This window comes from Schistocerca nitens, chromosome 6, assembly GCF_023898315.1.
Source record: "Schistocerca nitens isolate TAMUIC-IGC-003100 chromosome 6, iqSchNite1.1, whole genome shotgun sequence".
Taxonomy (NCBI): domain Eukaryota; kingdom Metazoa; phylum Arthropoda; class Insecta; order Orthoptera; family Acrididae; genus Schistocerca; species Schistocerca nitens.
The window spans coordinates 336,746,344-336,759,768 of NC_064619.1; the positions used below are offsets into that span (position 1 = coordinate 336,746,344).

At 39.4% G+C, this 13,425-nt stretch overlaps 1 pseudogene; it reads left to right on the plus strand.

The window, feature by feature from the left end:
• Positions 1-2,356: 2,356 nt before the first annotated feature.
• The window catches only part of LOC126263353 (NADH-ubiquinone oxidoreductase chain 5-like), a 28,152-nt pseudogene continuing 17,083 nt past the window's right edge, over positions 2,357-13,425 (plus strand).

Genomic DNA, 13,425 nt, shown 5'->3' on the forward strand with positions numbered 1-13,425 from the left:
CCCACATAGAATACTGTGCATTAATTGCAGTGTACTTGAAATATTACATGGCTGCTTTCAAATGTGGCCATGTGTTTGATTGGTAGGAGATGCCTATGACTGGACTGCAGTAGGAGTTGATGGATGGATGGGACTTGGGCTGACCACAAGGGATTGGAGTAGGGATGGACAAGGATATTCTGTACGTTGTGTGGGTGGTGCAACACTAGTTTGGGTGATGTGGGTAGGATTACGGATGGCATATCCCTCACCTCAGAGCATGATGAGAGGCAGTCAAAGGTCTGGTGAAGGGTCTGGTTCAGCTTTTCAAGGCTAGGGTATTTAGAGGAGTGCTGGTCAGTGGCTGGTTAACAGGGCTGATGGTATTGGAAGAGAAGTTGGCATGGGAGATATTTGTATGGATGAGCTGGGTTTCTTCAAAACATAAACATTTGTTGATGGTTTTGCTGAGATTAGAGGATATTGTCCTTTCTTTATTTATGTTAATTATTATTATTCTTATTGAATTTGATTGTGATTACTTTTTTCCCATTACTTTTTTTCTGTTTGTGAGGGTGCTTTGGGTCTTTCTATTTTAGTTCCAATAATTCAATCTCATAGTAATGATTTTTTTTTATTCTTTTGTTTTATCTTTATGTTAAGGTATTTATTTATGATTATTTTTTGATCCCTCTTTCTTTATTAAACAATTGCTGATGGTTGGTTCATTCTTTGGTGTTTCTGTCAAGTTTTGTTTTTATGATTGTGTATATTCATAAGCTGATTTGAATATAATTAGATATTATTTTGGTGTCAATTATTTCTCTTTTAGTTTAATTTTATTAAGTTTTTGGATTAGTTCTTTAATAATTACTGCTAGAGGTACAGTTTATTTAACTTCCTATCATTATAATTTTTTATTTTTATGGTTTTAATTTTAATAATTATGCTTTACTGTTCGTTTACTAGATTGAGTCTTCTTTCTTATATATATTTTTTTAGGTTAGATTGGTTCCTTCTTTACTTTTAATTTTAGGTTGGGTTATCAACCTGAGCATTTGCAGGCTGGTGTTTACTTGATTTTTTTATACCCTAGTTGCTAGATTACCTTTGTGTTTGGTTTTGTTAATACTTTATATTTTCCTTTATTGTTTCATTTTGGCTCTTATTATTTTATGTTTTTTTATAATTTTGGCTTTTTTGGTTAAAATACCTATGTTTTTAGTTCACCTTTGACTTCCTGAGGCTCATGTAAAGGCCCCTATTTCTGGTGGAATAATTCTTGCAGGTGTTTTATTAAAGTTAGGTGGTTATGGTATTTTTTGTGTGATAAAGGTTATTTCTTATTTAGATTTAAAGTTCAATTATTTTTGATTGTCTATAGTCTTGTTTGGGGGTGTTATTGTTATATTTGTTTTCATCAGGTTGATTTAAAGTCTTTGATTGCCTATTCTTCTGTTGCTCATATGAGCATGGTTATTGGAGGTTTAATGACTATGAATTGATGGGGTTTATTGGTTCACTTTCTTTAATGGTTGGTCATGGTTTATGTTCTTCTGGATTGTTTTGTTTGTCTAGTATTATTTTGTTTATTTAATATTATTTATGTGACCTCAGTTGCCTGAGACTGCAATCATGTGTGTGTGAGGTTGCATTTGTGTGAGTGTGTGTTTGCTGTCTAAGTCTGATGAAGGCTTTACTGGCCAAAAGCTATATGTGTGACAGTCTTTTTGTTGTGCCTATCTGCAACTCAGCATCTCCGCTATATGGTGAATAGCAATTTTCCTTTTCACAATATTTTTATGGGCATTTAGGTAGACAAAGATTATTAACTGATATTGGTATAATTAAATTGATGCATAGAATGGCTTTATGGTGACCACATTATCTGCACCCTTGATGTATCGTATCAATCATCAAATAATGCTGCTCCTCCTTCATTGAATTTGGTAGGTGAGATGAGATTGTTAAATAGAATTATATCTTGATCTTGTTTTAGATGTTTTATTGTTATTATTTATTTTTTTATTTTATTTTATTTTATTTTTATTTATTTATTTATATTTTTTTTTTGAGCTGTTTGTACTTAGTACATATATTCTTACTCTCAACATGGTAATTATTATTCTGGTGTTTATACTTGTTCTCTTGGTTATTTTCGAGAGTATCATCTTTTACTTTTACATTGATTACCTTTAAATATTCTTTGTTTAAAGAGTGAGTATTTCTTTTTTTTAAAATTGCTTAAGCATTTTAATTAAAATATTGTTTTGTGGAATATGTGATATGAAGTTTTTCCTGTAGGGTTGTGTATTTGTTTTCTATTTTTTCATTGAGTTTCTTTCTTTATTTTTTTCAAGAACTTATTATCTTTATTTTGAGTATTTATTATTTAATAATTTATTACAGAGTTTTTGTTGAGTGGGAGCTTTTTAATTTAAATGGTTCTATGGTTGTGAAGGAGATATCAAGGTGGTAAGGTAATAACCGCGGTTCTCTCTTCTAATCATCAATACTTTTATTACACGACAAACGTACAGGTCGAAGACTAGGCAGGAACTCAGGTCCCAGAAGTTACAAAACCAAAGATCAACTCAAATACATAATACACGTATGATGTTTTGGCCTATCAATCTGTGGATCGACGCCACATCGCGCCCCCCCCTCCCCCCCTTCAGTATGGAGTACGTACCCGAAGGTGGGGGGGGGGAGGAGTTGGCGAGAGTGTAAGTGCATTACAGTGAGTTCCTCTGCATCTAACAGCATGGGCCGTGTGGGAGGAGAGCGTGGAGCAAATCCTGGATTGCTGATTCTGAAGTCTTGAAGCGACATCGGCGGTCGCAGTCATCGGCCGGTGCGGGAGCACTGGTGTGGAAGGGTGTCGTTGGCAGGGAACTTAATGATCACCTTTCCACTTGGCCTAACGTAAGCACGTAGGTTGCCACACGTAGCACTTCGAGAGATTTTGAAAAGCTTCACTACACATTGTGACACACCACCTAACAAGTCACATGAATCGTCACACGCCAGCAGCACTAATGCAGTATCACCACTAATGACGACAGATAAACCACAAATGTCATTAGGATGAACATGGGTAGAGAGCTCGTAAGTGGCACCTGCTAACGGAGAGGTATGTTGAGCCGGTGCGCTGGGGAAACCGTAGCACAGTGAAGGCGGTGTGCTGCGATTAGAGGGGTGAGTGTCAGATGGTGAGGTCTGAGTGGGCGTGGCAGGAACCTGCGGGCTGCACTAGTTAGAAGAGCTGCGTGCTGTGCTGTCGCACAAAGATGGAACTATTATATTAGAGCCCTGGGAGCTGGGACCTCTGCTATGGGAGCTGGAAGGCAGAAAACCCCGGAATGAGTTTGGGCTCATTGATGGGGCCAGTGTAGGCATGAGTTTACTCGAATAATGAGCAGAGGAAGAAGGCCGAGGGTGGTCAGATAGTGAGGTCTCTTCAACGGTGGGTGAGGTAGGGGAAAACTCAATGTGAGCAGGTTTTTACCCTGTTCAGGGAGACAGTAGTTACTGAGCCCTTAATTACGATGTCCATTGTGTTAATGGTTCATTTGACAACTCTGTACGGGCCTGTGTAAGGGGGCTGTAACGGGGCTTTTACAGTGTCATCATGGAGGAGCACAAATTCGCAAGTGTCGAGCGCCTTGGGAATATATGTGTGTGGCGGAGTGTGGTTGGAAGGGGGTGGGGGTTGAAGCTTGTTACAGTGTAACCTCATCCGTTCTACCAAGGACAGCAGTTCGGACAGTTTGGCGACTGGAGTAGGAGCAACAAGTTTGCCTGGGGACTGGCTGTAGACGAACTTGGCCACTGAGCCTTTAAGGTCTTCCTTGAAAGTGGTCTGCAAACCGAGTAAGACAAATGGCAGGGATTCCGTCCAAAGGAGGCCATGGCAATGTAGGGCTGTCTTAAGCGTCCTATGTCAACGTTCCACGAGGCCGTTGCTTTGGGGGTGGTATGCTGTTGAATGAATTTTCTTGATGCCACACAGCCTACATAGTTCAGAAAACAAGGCAGACTAAAATTGACGGCCTTGGTCGGTCGTCAAGTAAACAGGGCAGCCAAAGCATGAAATCCAAGTGTCTATGAAGGATCATGCCACTGATTTGGATGTAATATTGGGTAGCGGGGCAGCTTCCACCCAATGAGAGGTTCTGTCTATAATAGATAGCACGTATCTGTAAGCCTCGGAGGGGGTGAGGGGGCCCACCAAGTCGATGTGAACATGCTGGAAGCGACTGGTAGGAGCGATGAAGCTGCCTAGTGGGGGTGATGTGTGCCGCGAAACTTTTATTTTGTTGGCACAGAATGCAGACACAGGCCCAGGCTAGGCAGTCGCGATGCATGTCGCGCCAGACGAAGTGCTCTGAAATAAGTCTGGTAGAGGTTCTCACACCTGGATGAGCTAGGTCATGTAATTTGTCGAACACTTGTCTCTGTAGAGGTTTGAGTATGAAGGGACGTGGCATACCAGTTGATTCGTCACACCAAACCTCGCCTATGACACTGGGAAAGGTGGATCGCACAGGTTTGAGTGACGAGCTGTGATTGGAAATAAGGTCCATAGTGTCCATGTCAGCACACTGCAGCTGAGGCAAGTTAGAGAGGTCTATCAGAGTTGTGAGAGCGCCGACACGAGACAAAAAAATCTGTGACCACATTATCTGCACCCTTGATGTATCGTATGTCAGAGGTAAATTGCAATATAAAGTCCAAATGATGGAAGCGTCTAGGTGGAGGGTCGGTCAGGGGGTTCTTTATAGCAGCAACCAAAGGTTTATGGTCGGTTAAAATGTAGAAGTCCCTACCCTCAACCTCGGTGTGAAAGTATTTCACAGCCTCGTAAACTGCCAAGAGCTCCCTATCAAACGCTGAGTACTTTTTTGAGCGCCATTGAGCTTCTTAGAAAAGAGCTGCAAAGGAGAGGTAGTATCTCTGACCCTTTGGCTGAGGACAGCACTTACTGCGGTATCACTGGCATCCGCAGTAATAAAAAATGTAGCGTCCGGATGCGAGTGGGCAAAAGTCACTGCATTTCCTAGTAGGTGCTTCAGTTTGTCAAAATCTTGTTCCATGGCAGGGGTCCATGGGACCAGGTGGATACTGGTCGTATTTTTGCCAGCGAGGGCATCTGTTAGGGTAGCCTGAACCTCGGCTGCGGCAGGCAAGTGCTTCCTATAATAGTTAACTGTTCCGATGAACCTGCACAGCTCCTTAAATGAGTGAGGGCATGGTAAATCCAAAACAGGTTTGATTTTATCCTTGGGAGGAGTGAGGCCCTTAGCTGACACGATGTAGCCTAAGAATCTTACCAACGTCTGGTGCAACTGGAGCTTCTTATTATTCAGTTCAATACTGGAAGCGATAAGAGTGTCTTTAACAATCTGCAAATGTTCCTTGTTCTTTGGCAAAGTAGGACTGAAAATAAGAATGTCGTCCAAGTAAACGAAACAAAAATCCAGATGAAACAACACCTTGTTTACGAATCTCTGCCAAGTTTGTGCAGCGTTGCGGAGGCCAAAGGGCACAAACTGGTACTGGAAAAGGCTGAAAGGTGTTGTAACAGTTGTCTTTTCAATATCCTCTGGTGCCATCGGAATTTGATGATAGGCCCTCCTACAGTCCACTACCGAGAAATATTTGGCGCCTGCAAGAGCATGGTTAAAATCCGTGACGTTAGGAACCGGGTACTTGTCTATGATAGTATGAGAGTTCAACTTAGTATAGTCGCCAACCATACTCCAGGTGCCGTCGCTTTTTGTGATGAAGTGGATAGGCAAGGCTGTTCCCCGAATTTTGCATGGAAGAAACAGTATTTATGGGCGGACATCTGCTCCTGCGAGTGGTCAGACGGCGGCGGCACAGGATCTTCCGCGAAGTCAGATGTGCTGTTGTTGTGCAGACGTGAAGGTGTCGGTAGTGCGGCGAGCTTGACAGACTTAGGTTTAATGGGGCATCCACATTGGGCCCCTGGTTGTGGTTGGAAACTGGCGTAGCTGCCGGACAGCTGGGAACGGCGTTCATGTAGTAGAGCAGAGTAAGCTCGGTCAGCGGCGCGCAAGTGTTTGCAATTTGGCCTATCTTCGTAGGCGGAGATGGCTGTTTGGACAGACAGAGGCAGCTTTTCCATCCAAATCTCGGTGAGCATGGCGTCCGGCATGTCGCATTCACCGACGAGAAGTCGAAGGCATTGCCACAGCTGGGACGGAGATCTGTCGCCGAGGCGTTCTTCCTAGATGAGCTGTCAAACATTCTCTCTTCTTGTCTTGGAGACCCGTTCCAGTATTGCTTGTTTAGCTGTAGCATACTTCTCGTTTGGAGGTGACTTAACCAGGTCATAAATTAAGTCGACACGGTCGTGGAGGTGGTTCATGAGGCATGTGAAACGGGCGTTGTCATCAAGTGCACAGACACTGAAAGTTTGCTCGACCAGGTTGAACCAGAATTCTGGGTGGGCAGGTTTGAATGCCAGAAGTTTCAGTAGATTTGACGAACTGGCAGTCAAAAGAATGCGGGCAGCCACTCGCGGACGCAGGAGTAGGCAAGTCAAAGTTAACTCTGCGTCGTGAGGGCGGTAGAGAGGAAGCATATGTGCCAGCTGTGTTCATAGTAGCTGGAGGGGAAGTGAAATCCGTTAGCAGGAAGCCCAGCGTGGAGCGAAGCGGGACCGTTTGTTGCGGCAGAAAGGCAAAGTGGTTACGGTGGTTGCTCGACAGGTTATTATGCAATTGGTCTTCCACATCTGCAGCGAAATTGTCCTTCACAGAGTCACTGATGAGCTTGGTGGAACCTGACGCGCTCAAATTACTGCACTGATGAACACTTGGAGCAACAGGCTGGCAAATGTCGTTCACGTAGTGTGCAACTGGCACGGAGTGATACACACGTGGAGCTTGCACATTCAAAAAGGCGTCCTGTTGTGGCACATTATGAGAACTATGCTCCCCATTATTTACAGTACTTGCATTAAGGTTCGGTATCAGTGTGTAGTGGCTTCTTGTACTGCTGTGCGGCGAAAACTGAAGCACTTCAGGGCTAACAAAGCCGGAGTCGGAGATCGCTGGCGTCATGTTCAAAACCACTGCACTTGATGAGGTCCCTGGGTTCTCGAGGCTATAGGACTGCGGAAATTCATGTCCGGCACCGACTACAGCTGGCATGCTTGAATTTAGCTGCTGTTGCTGGTGAAAACTGGGCGGCGACAACATGTTGTAGAAGGCCATTGTGTAGCGGACAAAGGTCCATGCAGAATGCAGAAGCCGGCGTGGTAGTCACTTTGTACTCGGTTCGACATATTATTCGAACTTCGGGGTTACCACAGAAGGAGATATCAAGGTGGTAAGGTAATGACCACAGTTCTCTCTTCTAATCATCAATATTTTTATTACATGACAAACATACAGGTCGAAGACTAGGCAGGAACTCAGGTCCCGGAAGTAATAAAAAACAAAGACCAACCGAAGACATAATACTCATATGATGTTTTGGCCTATTGATCCATGGATCGACACCACAGTTGTAATAACTTTAATTTTGGTTTCAGTGTCTCTTATTTGTGTCTTTTGTTATATATATTCCTTTCTTGGTAATTTATTAAAGAGAGGATTACATATCCAGTGAAAAGAATATGAATTGTTTTATTATTATTGTTTTAATTCTTATTATTTCAATAGGGTTTTTCATTATTAGTCTGAATTTGGTTAGAATTTTATTAAGTTGGGACAGTTTGGGTTTGGTTTCTTATTATTTGGTTATTTATTATCAAAATGTAAAGCCTTATAGTGTGGGTATGTTGCTGCTTTGTCTAAACGAAATGGTAGTGTTGCTATTTTACTTTCTATTGGCTGAATGTTAAATTCTGGTTGTTGTAATTTTTTTATTACTACGATTTTATCTGAAGTTCTTTTGAGATAAAGGTTATTACTATATTAATTGTTTTAGCAGCTACACCTAAGAAAGCTCAGATCCCTTTTTTTCTTGACTTCCGGCTGCTATGGCTATTCCTACTCCTGTGTCTGCTTTAGTTCATTCTTCTACACTGGGGTTTATTTATTAATTTGTTTTAGACCAATATTAGAGACTTATAATTGTGGTTGGTTTTTATTATTAATTGGTTGTGTGACTATGTTTATGACTGGTTTAGGGGCTTATTTTGAGTTTGATGTAAGAAAGATTATTGCTCCTTCCACTTAGGACAATTTCATTTAATAATGAGAATTTTGGCAATGGATTATTCAAAACTTGCTTTTTTTCCATTTATTGGTTCATGCTTTATTTAAGGTGTTGTCATTTATGTGAGCAGGTTCAATAATTCATAATTTTAAGGATTCTCAGGATATTCATTTTATAGGTTCTATTGTGAATGTTATGCCTTTCACTTCTTCATAACTGCAAAGACATTTGCCTATTATTAAAAGCATTTTTGAGTTTAGAATTTGAAACATTTTGTGGGCATTTACAGTAAGCATAAAATGTCGTATTTATTCTTTGGCGACGTTAAAAGTAAAATGTGAATGGTTGTCTTTCAAGGGGTGACTTTGAACAGTGCCTTCCATATTCTTTGACACATCACCTTTATGGGAAATATGTTTTAGTGACGTTTTCTTCAAATAAAAGTGTAAAATATTATGTTGGACATGTTATCACTGATGATGAAATTACATTTCTGAGGAAATGGCATTCCAAGGTGGAATCAAACGAAGTTTTCTGTGTGGCCTAATGTGCCTGATGTGTCAGGTTCAAAAAATAATTCAAATGGCTCTGAGCACTATGGGACTTAACATCTATGATCATCAGTCTCCTAGAACTTAGAACTACTTAAACCTAACTAACCTAAGGACATCACACACATCCATGCCCGAGGCAGGATTCGAACCTGCGACCGTAGAGGTCACGCGGTTCCAGACTGAAGCGCCTAGAACCGCACGGCCACACCGGCCGGCGATGTGTCAGGTTTTGAGAAAGATGATACTTGTGGGATTCTACCTAATCCTATGGTAGATGGAAGGGGAAGGCTTCATTTTGGGTTTAAATTTGATGTCTATGACACCTGCAACAGTAGGCACTCTTTCCTGATGACTTCCTTTCCGTTAGTGTTTACAGATGTATTTCTTTAAAATGTGACAACCTTTTTTTCATTACTTTCAAATGATCTGTTTTTAAATAATTTTCTTCTTTCATAAGTAGCTCAGCACCCATTTCCATTATTAGCAAAATCAAGCAGTAATCGTATGAAAAGTTTCAGGTCATTAAAGAAAACCCAAATTTTTCTAAATAACTTACTTTCAAAACTACATTTATATACCATGCTGTTTCATATGATAGGCGTGTCATTTAATGGTAATTGACATGACTCCCAAGGAAAAGGGAAATGTTTCCATATTCAAAGTGACCCCAACGCATGGGGTGAAATTGAACAGTGAAGAATTAAAAGAAAATAAACTAAGCATGGGGGATAAAAATGTATAATGTGCTTTACCATAGTCAGCAACCCCTCTTGCAACTTCCCAAAAGATTTCATGTCAATATCTTAAGAATTTTCTGTTCAATTTATAAAAATGAATTTAAAATGTTCAAAGTCACCCCACTTTGCGGTGCCCTTTTTAGCTGGATTTTATTCAAATGATTTAATGTTTGAGATGGTTTGTTTAAGATGGATTAATTGTTTAATTATTTCCTTTATTTATTTTTCTAGAGGTTTAACTGCTTCTTATTCTTTTCATTTATTTTATTATTCAATGTTGGGAGACAATAATTTTTATTGAAGATTTTCTTTTCATAACATGGGTTATTATATTTCCTTTGGTACACTTGGTTTATTGTTTGCTGCTGTTTTTGGTTGTAGCCTTTTATCTTGATTGATTTTTCCTGTTCCTCATGTAATTGGTTAACCTTATTATTTGATACTTTTAACAATTAGTGTTGTTGTTTTAGGTTCTTATTTGGGTTATCTTATTTCTAAGTTTCATTTCTCCCACAACTTATTTTCTTTGCATGTATAATCTTTTGTTAGATTTTCAGTTTCTATGCAATTTATACCTTTTCTTTCAACTAAATTTATTAGAGGTATATACTTTTAAAGTTAGGTTCTTATTCATCAAAGTCTTTTGATTATGGTTGGGGTACATTATTAGATGGTCAAGGTTTATATAGCTTATTTGTTTATTTGATTAGTTATATTCATGGATGATATGACTCAAATTTTAAGATTTATCTTTTCACTTGTATTTTTTGAAGATTTATTTTAGTAGTATTATTTTTCTTATACCTAAATAGCTTATAATTAGTGTGCGACACTGAAGTTGTTAAAGAGATATTTTTATTTTTAAGTATTTAGAAATATAGATTATATTATTTTTACAGTGAAAATGTAATGTTTTATTTAAACTAGGCCTATATAAAAGAAATGTTAACAGAGTTTAACTGCTAATATAACAAGTTAGCAACTTTCATATTGGCTTTACATTTCCTTAATTGGAACTTTGTAGTTAAATTATATTATTAACAGTAATACACCTCTTTTTGACTTGAATTAAAACAGAATGAGGATAAATATTTACCAAGCTTCCAGGTCAAAACTGTCTGTAATAAATTGCTTTTTATTCTGTGTAAGGTTGATTGATAATATCAATACTTTTTGAATGCAAGCCAAATGTTACACTTAACTACAACCCTTTTAATCTGCTCATTGCAGAGCTCCTTGATTCCATTCGTGATTTAATCCCCTAAAAGTACTAGGAGTAGAATATTGTTGATACTGTTCAGATTATAATATCTAATGTTTTAACGATAATTACAATTGGCAGAATGAATGCAATTTCTACATCAAAAATTAGAAAAATTATGGCAATTAGGAAGAATCGAAGGGAAAAAGGTATTCATGCTGATCTTTTTGGATCGAACCCACATACAAATGGTGATCTTTTTTCTACATCATTAATTAGTTTTTACAGTAGAATTATTGCAAGGATTATGACAATTATTGGAATAATAATATTAATGAAAACTCTTGTAGATAATGCTAGGATTGTTTTTCTCAATTTATTTCAAGCTTTCTGATTGGAAGTCAAATGTACTATTTATACTAGAAAAACAATTATCTACCTCATCAATAAATTGACATGCATAGGACTAATAAGCTACACCTACGAAGTGTCAGTATCATGCTGTTAAAAAAAAAATGGTTCAGATGGCTCTGAGAACTATGGGACTTAACTTCTTAGGTCATCAGTCCCCTTGTTAACAAAAGTTTAATATACTTCTATAGAATATAAAGCTCTTAAGACTGAGAAAATGTAAGCTTGGATTATAGCTACTGCTGATTCTAGAATTAATAGAAGTATTTGTCCAATAATTAGCAATGAGATTACATTTATTGCTATGGATGTTCCTGTATTTCCTAATAAGATTAGTAATAAATGCCCAGCAATTATATTTGTTGCTAGTTGTACTGCTAGTGTACCTGATCAAATAACATTTCTAATTGTTTCAATTAATACTATAAATGATAGTGCAGGCAGTATATCTTGGAGTACAAGATACGTAAATATGTGGTTGGTATGATTAATTCATTCAAATAACATAAATGTTAATCATATATCTACATCTACATGACTACTCTGCAATTCACATTTAAGTGCTTGGCAGAGGGTTCATCGAACCACAATCATACTATCTCTCTACAGTTCCACTCCCGAACAGCGCGCGGGAAAAACGAACACCTAAACCTTTCTATTTTAGGTCTGATTTCTCTTATTTTATTTTGATGATCATTCCCACCTATGTAGGTTGGGCTCAACAAAATATTTTCGCATTCGGAAGAGAAAGTTGGTGACTGAAATTTCATAAATAGATCTCGCTGCGACGAAAAACGTCTTTGCTTTAATGACTTCCATCCCAACTCGAGTATCATATCTGCCACACTCTCTCCCCTATTACGTGATAATACAAAACGAGCTGCCCGTTTTAGCACCCTTTCGATGTCCTCCATCAATCCCACCTGGTAAGGATCCCACACCGCGCAGCAATATTCTAACAGAGGACGAACGAGTGTACTGTAAGCTGTCTCTTTAGTGGACTTGTTGCATCTTCTAAGTGTTCTGCCAATGAAACGCAACCTTTGGCTCGCCTTCCCCACAATATTATCTATGTGGTCTTTCCAACTGAAGTTGTTCCTAATTTTAACACCCAGGTACTTAGTTGAATTGACAGCCTTGAGAATTGTACTATTTATCGAGTAATCGAATTCCAACGGATTTCTTTTGGAACCCATGTGGATCACCTCACACTTTTCGTTATTTAGTGTCAACTGCCACCTGCCACACCATACAGCAATCTTTTCTAAATCACTTTGCAACTGATACTGGTCTTCGGATGACCTTACTAGACAGTAAATTACAGCATCATCTGCGAACAACCTAAGAGAACTGCTCAGATTGTCACCCAGGTCATTTATATAGATCAGGAACAGCAGAGGTCCCAGGACGCTTCCCTGGGGAACACCTGATATCACTTCAGTTTTACTCGATGATTTACCGTCTATTACTACGAACTGCGACCTTCCTGACAGGAAATCACGAATCCAGTCGCATAACTGAGACAATACCCCATAGGCCCGCAACTTGATTAGAAGTCACTTGTGAGAAAAGGTGTCAAAAGCTTTCCAGAAATCCAGAAATATGGAATCAACCTGAGATCCCCTGTCGATAACGGCCATTACTTCGTGCGAATAAAGAGCTAGCTGCGTTGCACAAGAACGATGTTTTCTGAAACCATGCTGATTACGTATCAATAGATCGTTCCCTTCGAGGTGATTCATATTGTTTGAATACAGTATATGCTCCAAAACCCTACTGCAAACTGACATCAATGATATAGGTCTGTAGTTCGATGGATTACTCCTACTACCCTTCTTAAACACTGGTGCGACCTGCGCAATTTTCCAATCTGTAGGTACAGATCTATCGGTGAGCGAGCGGTTGTATATGATTGCTAAGTAGGGAGCTACTGTACCAGCGTAATCTGAAAGGAACCTAATCGGTATTCAATCTAGACCTGAAGACTTGCCCGTATCAAGCGATTTGAGTTGCTTCGCAACCCCTAAGGTATCTACTTCTAAGAAACTCATCCTAACAGCTGTTCATGTTTCAAATTCTGGAATATTCCATTTGTCTTCCCTGGTGAAGGAATTTTGGAAAACTGCATTCAATAACTCCGCTTTAGCGGCACAGTCGTCGGTAACAGTACCATCGGCACTGCGCAGCGAAGGTATTGACTCCGTCTTGCCGCTCGTGTACTTTACGTACGACCAGAATGTCTTCGGATTTTCTACCAAATTTCGAGACAATGTTTCGTTGTGGAACCTATTAAAGGCATCTCGCATTGAAGTCCGTGCCAAATTTTGCGCGTCTGTAAATTTTAGCCAAT